Source organism: Anabrus simplex, chromosome 4, assembly GCF_040414725.1.
Source record: "Anabrus simplex isolate iqAnaSimp1 chromosome 4, ASM4041472v1, whole genome shotgun sequence".
Taxonomy (NCBI): domain Eukaryota; kingdom Metazoa; phylum Arthropoda; class Insecta; order Orthoptera; family Tettigoniidae; genus Anabrus; species Anabrus simplex.
Window position 1 is genome coordinate 404277436 of NC_090268.1, and position 11558 is coordinate 404288993.

At 38.3% G+C, this 11558-nt stretch overlaps 1 protein-coding gene across 2 annotated transcripts in view; it reads right to left on the bottom strand.

Annotated features, from left to right (window-relative positions):
* The window catches only part of Bdp1 (transcription factor TFIIIB component B'' homolog Bdp1), a 153105-nt gene extending 145386 nt beyond the window's left edge, over positions 1–7719 (bottom strand). For both annotated transcript variants that reach the window (XM_067145863.2, XM_067145861.2), the window contains exon 1: positions 7447–7719. The gene's annotated coding sequence lies outside the window, so the exon portion shown is untranslated. The remainder of the gene's footprint in view (positions 1–7446) is intronic.
* Positions 7720–11558: the final 3839 nt, after the last annotated feature.

Below are 11558 nucleotides of genomic sequence, written 5' to 3' on the forward strand. Positions count from 1 at the left end.
GTGAATGACAAAATAGGAAGCAGAGCCTTCAAAATAGGCATTCCAATGCAAGACCTAGAAACAGTCTACGATGGAAACTTCTGACCAGAAGATGTAATATGTCGGCCCTTTCGGCAACCCTGGAAGTTCAGAGGCCCGGCAACCAGGGACTAATATAATAACATTGAACATAGAAGGCCTGAGAGGAGTCTTGAGCCTGCTTCCGAGAAATATCATGGCTGATTATGACATTGGAGTACTCACAGAGACAATGGTAAAAGAGGACACAGAACTGAACATCCCAGAATTCTACAATTTTCATGCCTATGCAATACAGTGTGTGAGAAGAGGAAGACCAGTGGGCGGTGTGCTATATTCAAATATTTAGAAAAGTATAAACATAAATACCAGTACTTGAGTGTTATTTGATGGAATCTGATGATGTTCTGTCTAGAATGAAACATGCTGTTCTATTTATAAGGTTTTTTTTTTTTTAATTATAATACTATTACAATACTCGCACTCATGATACTCGTTTATGACAGGTGTGCCCAGACAGTTAGTATGGGACACATTAAGGAAAAAAACAAGTTAATAGAGCAGAAGTGCAAATGATAAAAGCTATATACAAAAATTGTGTCAGTAGTGTGAAGACTAGTATACGAAAAATAAAATGGTTTAAAGTTGAAACTGGTCTCCGACAGGGAAGTGTACTATCCCCAATACTATTCATCACAGACATGGATGAAATTCATAAGAACATTAAACAGAGATTGGGAAGACAGGCAACAAAAGCCATGCTGTTTGCATATGATATAGTGCTACGGGGTTAGGGTGAAACGGAAGTGCAAAAACACATAAATGTATGGAATCAAAAGATAGAAAAATTTGGGATGAAAGTGAGCACAGAGAAAAGTAAAACAATAGTGATGACAAGGGGAAGGAAGGAAGGAAGGAAGGAAGGAAGGAAGGAAGGAAGGAAGGAAGGAAGGAAGGAAGGAAGAGGAAAGATAAAACTGAATGGTAAAATTCTGGAAGTGGTTAAAAGTTTCAAGTACTTGGGAAGTGTGATCACAGAAGATGGAAAGATAATCGAGGAAATTGGGAAAAGAATACAACAAGCAAACAGCTTCTACCAGAGTGTAAGGGGTATGTTGTGGAACCAAGATGTCCCAAAGTAATGTAAGAAAGTATTATATTCAACCTATTATGAACCCATACTGACTTATACAGCTGGATCGTGGACTACAACAAAATAAGAGGAGAGTAGAATACAGGCAGTGGAGATGAAATTCCTAAGAAGTATTAAGGGTAAGACCAGAAAGGATAGATTTAGAAATTAAGAGATAAGGAAAAGGACAGGAATCTTGAAACAAGACAGGATAGAAACAACAAAGCTAAAGTGGTATGGGCATATGATGAGAATGGGAGAAGAGATTGTGCCAAAAAAGTTTTTTCAGAGAAGTTAACAGGAAAGAGACCACGAGGAAGATCCCGAAAGAGATGAACAGATTCAGTGTGGGAGTGCATACAGAAGAGGGGAGGAAAACCAAAAGATGTACTTAAAAAAGGAGAAGAGTGGTGAAGAGATGAAGGTCCTTGATTCACAACCCGACCCGGGAAGCTGGAAATGAGGATGATGATGAATGATGGCTGTTACAATACATTTTCTTTTTCAGGTAGATTATAATGTATTACTCAAAATTAGTTTTTATTACAAGATATTAGAATCATTCCATATTGACGGTTCTCACTTTACAAAGGTGAAAAAATTGAGTGTATCATCCTAATTCAATACATCATATATTCCATCATTAGTCAGAGTAATCAAATTCAAACATGTTTCGGCTCGTTTGAGCCATCTTCAGTGAAAAGGAGGGGGGGGGGGGAATAATTTAGGGTCAGTAAGGGTAAATATGAGACATTTTTTACAACTTTGTTCATAAATTACAAACTACAACAGTGACAAATATGCAAATAATCATAATAAGTTGTGACTGGTGTTACAAAACACAATGGAAACTACAGATTTCTATACATTCATTAACTTTTGAAAAATAAATATAAATGTGCATCTCATTTTTAACCCACAAAAGGGGGAATTCTGAGACAACCCAGGGAAAAAATTGAGACAGTATTGTAGCAGACTGTAAAATCATGTTGGAGAGTTAATACGGTACGGTAATTGTGAGACAGTTTAGGGTCAAAGGAAGACAGAAAATAATCTGGGTGTAATAGTTTACAACACTTTCCTCAGTTTTATTATAGGAACAAAATGGCCATGTTTTGATAACACAAAATTTAGGCTTGAGATACATCTTTATACATTTTCCTGACAAAAATTATGTAGTGTAGATTGTTGACATTATACCATCAAATTAAATGGTACCTGAGCTTTATGCCTGAATTTATGTTACATTTTAACGATACTAAATAAATATATAATACCCATTGTAATCAGAATGGTGAAAAAATGAGACATTTCACTTGGCTAAAAGTGGGTTAACAGAAACTGTAGTTCAACTGTTCCTGGGAATGCAAATGTAATGCCTCTATCTTTCTCTGTTATTATTGGAACAGGCAATTTCGCCAGTAATTTTGACTTTTCCACAACGGATATGTAATTTTTGTTAAGCCTAAAGCAGTTTTGTTATTGTCCACTCAATTGAGACACATAATTTGCATGTCTCTACCTTCCAGAACTTTATGAACAGTGGCATCATGTTTATATTGAAAAGAATGCCGCTTTCCACAACTTTCAATTTTCAAAAAGTACAAGTACAAAGTCACCCAGATTTACTTCATCTGCCATGGTCATTTCCTCAGCATGTGTGTCAAGTAGACGAACTTCATCAAGACTGCCACCGCTACCTTGCTAATCTTCACCTTTGCTTGAAGCTGAGTCAGACGAATCAACTTCTGCTCTTGTCTTAGATGGAGGTGTTACTGCTGGAACTGTTGCCTTTTGAATACCAGTACCCTTTCTATCCTTCTTATGAACTGGTTTCTGCTTTTCCCTCATAAGCTGAGAATACTCTTCAGATGATATCACCTTTGCTGTTGGGTCCACTCTCTTTCGCTTGATTATGGTTTTGTCAGTGCGTTTAATTTTTGAAAGTAGGATAAGTATTTAGGTACAGAAACAAGTGTACCAAGTGTCTCATTTTTCCCCTAGAAGTGTCTCACTTTTACCGTCATGATGTCTCATATTTACCCCCGTTTTTTTAAAATGAATTGTCTTCTCAAATTGAAAACTTAAAATTGTGTTTACAAGCTGAAAAGGAAGGTTCTCCCTTATACTATGAAATAAAACCACAAACACTTCCCTGGATTTTTGGATTGAGTCAGAGTAACAAAATACAAAGTGCAACACATGAAATTTTTTTTGTTAGAAAAAACACCACTCAGGAAAACCTTGTCTACTGGTAGATATATAGTTCGTAGACTTTTCAATTATTTTATCGTAATGGATACAAGACTAATATATAACATCATTCATGCAAAGTGTTGAGATCATTAATCAGAGCAGAAAAATTTGACTGTCTCATTTTCCCCTTTTTTTTTTTTTTGTCTGTCTCATAATTACCCTGACTGACCCTACATAATACAAGCTAAAAAATGCCAAAAAACATAATGAAGGAACAAATTAAAAAACAAAAGAGAGCCTAGACAGAAACAAAATTAGCACAATATACAATATTTACATCATCGTGTGGAGCAAAAAACAACTCAATGCAAAAAAATTCTGTAAAACAGGGGTTAATACAAAACATAACTAAAAACTGTGTTAACCTAAGAAGTGAAAACAAGTTATACAGATGGAAATGCACATAGTGAGATTGCGGACCTCTTAGTTTACAAAATATTGGTTTTGTAACAATACAAAAGAGGTCCGCAACCTCACTCTGTGCACTTATTGTTCATTTCCATCTGTATCACTTGTTTTCACTTCTTACGTTAACACAGTTTTTAGTTTCAATTGTGTTTTGTATTAACCCCTGTTTCACTGAATTTTATCAGTGAGTTATTTGCTCCACATGATAATGTAAATATTGTATATTGTGCTAATTTTGTTTCCGTCTAGGCTCTCTCTTGTTTTTTCGTTTGTTCCTTCGTTATGTTTTTTGCATTTTTTAGCCTGTATTATGTAGCCTACATTATTTCAAACCCAGCCCTTTTCACTGAAGACTGCTCAAACGAGCCGAAACATGTTTGAATTTGATTACTCCGTCTAATGATGGAATATATGATGTATTGAATTAGGATGCACTCAATTTTTTCACCTTTGTAAAGCAAAATTAGTTTTGTCAGTCTGAAGAACTGAACAGTTATAAAGGTTCGATAACAGACAATTTGAACCCAAACCTGGAAATTGTGAGCCAAGTAAATTGCAAGATGAAACTTTACATTTAAACCTTCAGCAATGTATAAATAAATGTCACGTTTAGTCTACTCTGTTCTATGGGGTTGAAGCTTGGACACTGGAACAGACTACCAGCAAAGGAGTGGAAGTTCTCGAACTATGGCTTCATAGAAGAATGCTCAGTCTCTCGTGTGTGTTGTACATGCAACATAATGAACAGGTATTATAGACAGCAAATTGCACTAGAGAACTGCTGTCCACCATCCAAAATAGAAAAATTTCACATCTAGGGCATGTGTTACGTGGCAAGAAATATGCTTTTACAATTAATTCTGAAAGGCAAAATGAAAGGCGCAAAGGATCCGAGAGGAGACAAACATCATACCTTAAGAATGCATAAAAAGCATGGAAGAACTACACCGTGCTGCTGAAGATAGAAGAGCAATCTCCATATTGATCGCCAACATCTGAGACACTGAGTAGGGCAAGTAAAAGAAGATATGTAATGGTTAACTGATTAACATAGATACCATACTCATAATCTTGCCCAGACGATGACAAAGACAAACTACTAAGCAGTTTCCAATTCCTTTAAGCTTTTGGTGCAGTAAGAGCAATAAATACAATCAGTTTAAAATTCTTAGTAGGCCTACTGGAATAAAAACAGGAGGGCATCATTATTAATGGGACCACAATAAATAATCTGCAATATGCAGGTGATACTGTTCTGCTTGCAACAAGTGCTGAAGATGTACAAACATTACTAAACTGCGTGGCCAAACAAAATGTTGCAGCAGTTCCACATTCAAACATGAAAATGACCAAAGTAATGGTCATAAACAAATATGTCATTCAACCTGTTAACTGGACAGTAGCTGGCACATCACTGGAGCAAGTCCAATGCTTTAGGTACCTCAGCTACGTAGGCCTACTTGATCACAGCTGAAATAACATTTGCATTCAAGAGAATGAGTTAAATCCTCTGTAATAAAGATTTTAATATTAATTTCCAGCTCCATTTACTTCAGTGTTATGTATTCTCTGTCTGTAACGTTATAGTGCTGAGGCCTGGACTCTAAAAGTGAACACCAGCAAAAATCTCTGATATTTCAAGATGTGGTGCTGAGACTACAAAATTAAATGCTTTTGATAATGAGGAAACAAATGCTGCAGGATTAGCCTATATTAAAAAGCAGATCTATCGAATGGTCAATGTTGGAGTGTCTGAAATTCACATCTGATGATTATGCAGCTTGTTCTCAACTCTCTTCAAGTTTTACACCATTCAAACACATGGTTTCTCAAGAGATGCTTCTCCAAACTGTGTGTACGTCTCTGGAAATATTCTTCGATTAGAAATTTACTGATAATGGATTGCTGGTTCACTTATCTCTTTTATACTTCTTGGACTAGAATGAACTTGTCCCGACTAGCCGACTTGTGGGTTGAAAACAGAAATATCTGACATTAATTTGTATGAAAATACTGTACTGAACAATAACATTTAGCCTAGTTTACTTTACTTTGGGAACCTGAATAAACCAGCACATATCTCCCACTAGCACACAAGTTATTCACTGCGATGCCATTAGTTGTATTCCCAATCACCTCGATTATCACAGAACATAATTTGTTAGGCTAATTAGTATCAAGCACATGATATCAATTCTCACATAAGAAAATTTGTGAATCCAATATCTGATCACTTAGTACAGTAGCATCTCAACTTGCACTCAAAGATGTTAATTCCGGTCACCAGTACAATCTATTGTTAAGAAAAGAGTACACAATGAGATTAGATGACATCTCACATGGTAATTTCTAAAACAATTAGGCCTACATTTCACAGCTGACAAAATGAATGTAAAGGGAATAAAAATGATTGGGATAAGTTTTCCCACTTCCATTCTCATTATCATGCAGAAGTTCAAGCATGTATCGTCAATCTCAAGTTCATGTCACATAAAAACAAGTAGCATAAAGCAATAAGCTGACTCTACTTTAACTTAGTATTCTTGCTTTTGAAAGAACTGAACATGCATTAATGCAATGTCTTGTAGTTCCCTTTGAACTTCCAATCATAGAAAATAAGCATCTAATTGTCTAGCCCTATTGAACACATCATCACAACCTCCTTCATGAGAGCACATATTTGATTTAGGAAGCCATTAAAAGTAGGCAAAATTACAGAATTAATTATCATAACATTCTGAAAAAAGACAGCTGAGTTATTAAAGAAATGTTATCTCACACACTAAATTTGTATATTTAGGCTATTTATCCAAGAATCATAAATGGTACCTTGATACCAATGATGTTTGATTTCCAAATACAGGATATTGCAAATATGTGTAATTTGCCTACAGATCCTATTTACATATCTCAGCTACCTACAGGCATTCATCCAATTATATAGTTAACACTGTACAAATAAACTTACTTTTACACACAAGATATTTTGCACACTTACTTTTAAATAGTGTTGAAACAGTGTTCCAACAGATACTTCACAGCAGTCTTATAATGAGCATATCTTTGAAGCTGTTTTATGTCATAAGGAAATTTTTTGAATAGTTTAATACAAGAGATGAGGGGTCCTTGTCTGTACATGTCAGTGTTATGAGAGGCTCCCTCCAATACCTAAATTTATCCATATCGGTATAACAGAAAATAAAATGTTAAAAACCCAAATGAAGAGCAAAATACAAACTGAACCTGACATAGGTTTTTGCTTTACTACCTATCCATGGTCACTTTTCGTCGATCGAACCATAACCTTCAATTACATTTCGTACAGACTTCAACTCATCTCGCTATCACTGACAAGAAACATCAAAACAGGACGAAATTTCTAAATTACTGGCAGTATGAATGTGCAGATAAATCAATAGTGACTGTCCTCAAACTACTAGTCGACACTCCTAAAATAACATTAAAATTTAATCACTCGCCGGTATGATATATTTTGAGTAACAGTGTATTTCACAAAGCTAGAGACAAATTATAATCGTAATTAAAAGGCAATGTCCATATAGGTACTTTTATCGTTCATACTATTTTGGACGAATTATAACAGAACAATGATTTTTATAAGATATACGTACCAATAATACCCTAAAACGGTGAGGATGGTAAAGGTAATAATCGAGAAGAATATCGGAATTCGGTGGCTCTTAAATGGGTGGCAAGTTCAGATGTGCCTTCGTGCATTTTTGACAGCACGAGCACCACATTTTCCAATTTAAAGGTCGTGCAAGTGCAACACATGGCTTTTCCTACGCAATGCAAAGAATTCATACCAATGCAATGATCTATTCTATCCTCTTTGCCAACGATCACAAACAGCGTTTTGAGTTATTCTTAGATGTTAGAAAGAAATGTCACTCTACAACTATCACGGGAAAGCGCCTTGCGTACTTCCGACTGTCGAAGTAGCACAGTTTTGCCATCTGTGCTAGGGATGGGCCACTCAATCGCCTGCTCGAGCAAGCTCAAGTGTTGACGTCACGAACTGGTGTGTCGAGCGTGGTCGAGCAAGATCGAGCACCACAGAATTCCCTCGTGACGTAGGCTTGTATGCGCTCTAAGCAGGACGTGTGTGTTGTGACTCGAGCCACATTTCCGTCTTCATTCATTCTCTTTGGCCTTCACATTCCGGCACTACATTGTAGCAGAATAATTAATAATAATGTTATTTGTTTTACGTCCCACTAACTACTCTTTTAAGGTTTTCGGAGATGCCGAGGTGCCGGAATTTTGTCCATCAGGAGTTCTTTTACGTGCCAGTAAATCTACCTACACGAGGCTGACGTATTTGAGCACCTTCAAATACCACCGGACTGAGCCAGGATCGAACCTGCCAAGTTGGGGTCAGAAGGCCAGCGACTCAACCGTCTGAGCCACTCAGCCCGGCAGCAGAATAATTAGCGATCATTCTACAAAAGTACAGATGTACCACAAGTCGTAGTGGACGCATCAATTTATTAAACCCATATATGCCCAGAATAAATTTCTGTTATCAATTTTTTTCTATTTGTTTTACGTCGCACCGGCACAGATAGGTCTTATGGCGACGATGGGACAGGAAAGGCCTAGGAATCGGAAGGAAGCGGCCGTGGCCTTAATTAAGGTACAGCTCCAGCATTTTCCTGGTGTGAAAACGGGAAACCACGGAAAACCATCTTCTGGGCTGCCAACAGTGGGGTTCGAACCCACTATCTCCCGGATGCGAACTCACAGCTGCACGCTCCTAACCGCACGGCCAACTCGACCGCTATTTTCAAATTTAACTGACTGCTCGACATGAAGATGAGCTCTGCATAGTGATAATATTTATGTGATTTTCCCGTCGTTACTTCCATTTCTGGTTCTTCTGATCATTGGATATATCATTTGAATAACATATTTTTCAGTTTTATTCTTATTATAGTGCTGAAATGAAATGTCGTACGGCTTTTAGTGCCGGGATATCCCAGGATGGGTTCGGCTCGCCAGGTGCAGGTCTTTCTATTTGACTCCCGTAGGCGACCTGCGCGTCGTGATGAGGATGAAATGATGATGAAGAACACACATACACCCAGCCCCCGTGCCATTGGAATTAACCAATTAAGATTAAAATCCCCGACCCGGCCGGGAATCAAACCCGGGACCCTCTGAACCGAAGGCCAGTACGCTGACCGTTCAGCCAACGAGTCGGACATTATAGTGCTATGATACCGGTACTATTTCCAATGGACGAAGACGTGTTTATATACAATACACCATTGGTATGACGGGACCTTCGATATTTAATTTCTATCCATTCAATTAATTATTTTGCTGCCGTATATGCTAATTAGGAATAGGGTAAGGAGGGAGAATAGTAATAATAACAAGAAAATTTGAACATAACACAATATGGTATTTCTCGCAGCACTTTCCACAGAGCGAACATATGCAATTCCCGTTTGGTAGGTGGAATTTCTTATTGCTACATAACTTGTGGTGATAGCCATGAATGGCTAGTCTTGCGATTGTGTGTCTTTGTTCTTCGTTAGCGTTTGTCCATGATCTGTCTTGCAAAGCATCGGTACTGTAAAATTCCAAGTCGATGTCCATTCGTTTCCTTTGTCTAGCAGCTAGAAGTGCCTGGTAAGCGTCAGTAGATGGCAGGTTGAGCTTATACCTGATATCCTCTATGAAGAAGGTCTCTCTTGCTAATTCATAGGCAAGTCTCGATGGTGCATACTTCCCTATTCGCAGGCAATGCTTTATGAATCTTGCTTTCACCTTTTCAATTCTCTCGAGGTTCTTGTACGTTAGATTTTCCCATATTAGTTCTATGCCATATGTTATTATTGGTGTTATTGTGGCGTCGAAAAGAGTCATAGCTGTATTCAGCGATAAGCGATGAAGGTTTTTGAGTTCACATATGTATTTAATAGCCGTTGTTGTCCTTTCTTCCACATGGTAGCTGAATGATCGACCCGTTGTCTGCAGGGTGATGCCTAGGTATTTACATTTATTAACCACTTCCATCTCTTCGTTGTTCAATAACAGCGTGTCCTTTGGTGATGCTGTTCCCCCTTTCCTGAATGTCATCTGCGCTGATTTCTTCATGTTTATCTCGAAACCATTCTCCAGTGCCCATTTTTCCAGGGCTTTTAATGTTGTCTGCAATTCCTCTTTGTTGGGGCCCGCTATGACCATATCGTCGGCGTACATCAGGAGGATCGTCTCCATTGTATTTCGAAGGATATTGGTGATGTTCGCAGTGGTATGTTAAACAGTGTTGTAGGGTTTGTAGGATTTTAAAAAATAGAGCACGACTAAGTAGTATTGTAGTGTAGTCGTATATTAATTACCTTATTGTTGTGTACTATCCCAGACAATATATCCCTCCGTTCATTTATTTATTTATTTATTTTTTTTTTTGCAAATAAGTTACTAAATTTTTTAAATTATAATTTTCCCCCCGTAAAGAATGGCTAAGGAGCGCGAGTGTACTTATTGTGGGTGTGGTGAGGCATTGAGGGGTAAGGGGAAGGAGTTGGAAAGTTTGAGGGAGATAATTAGGATTCTCACAGAAGACAGGAAGGAAGATAGGACTCCCTCAAACAATGTACAGGTTACAGTAGGTGTACAAGAGGGAAGGGAAGAAAAGGGAGGAGTTGTAGAAGACAGGTGGTCTAATGTTCTGAGGGGAAGGAGATTGCAGGCCAAGGGCTCTATTCAGGATCCGAATTCAGGACAGGTGTCTGTGCGAAATCGGTACGAGTCACTCCAGGTGGAACAACAGAGGGAAGATGAGGGACAGGGAACTGTTGCTGAGATGCATGGAAGTAGGAGGAAGGGAAAAGGTAGGAAAGGGAAATGTAGAGTAGAGGATAGGAAAAGACAGGTGGAACAGGGTCATGGGAAGGAGAAAAGGGAGGAGGAAGTAGCTTCTGCAGCTATCAGGAAAGATAGGGCTGACCAGGAGGGGAGGGGATCAAATGAGGTGGGGAGGGTTGAGGCTCTGGTCATGGGGGATTCCATCGTTAGACACGTGGGGAAAGTGTGTGGAGGAAAGGGAACCAGGGTAGAATGTTATCCAGGAATTAGGTTGAGGCAGATGTTGAGGAAAGTAGAAGAGAGGGAGGAGGGGAAGGAGAAGGTGGTAGTGTTTCACGTTGGTACCAACAACGTAAGGCAAGCTGATATAAGTACCAACATAGTTGGAGATGTGTGGGATCTGGTAAATGCAGCACGGGTGAAGTTTAAGAAAGCGGAGATTGTTATTAGTGGAATACTGTGTAGGAGGGATACTGACTGGAGGGTGATTGGGGATTTAAATGAGACAATGGAGTGGGTATGTGGGAAACTGGGAGTGAAATTTCTAGATCCTAATGGGTGGGTAGGAGATAGGGATCTGCGCTCGGATGGCCTTCATTTAAACCGCAGTGGTACATATAAGTTAGGAAATTTGTTTGGAAGGGTAATAGGGAGGTACATTCAGGGAAACGGGATGGCCTAGGGAGCGGTGATAAGGGAACAGGGAACTGGAAATCAAGTAGGGATGACATAAAATTGTTAGTGCTGAACTGTAGAAGTATTGTAAAGAAAGGAATAGAATTAAGTAATTTAATAGATATATATTTACCAGATATTGTAATAGGAGTTGAATCATGGCTGAGAAATGATATAATGGATGCAGAAATGTTCTCACGGCAATGGAGTGTGTATCGTAGAGATAGGA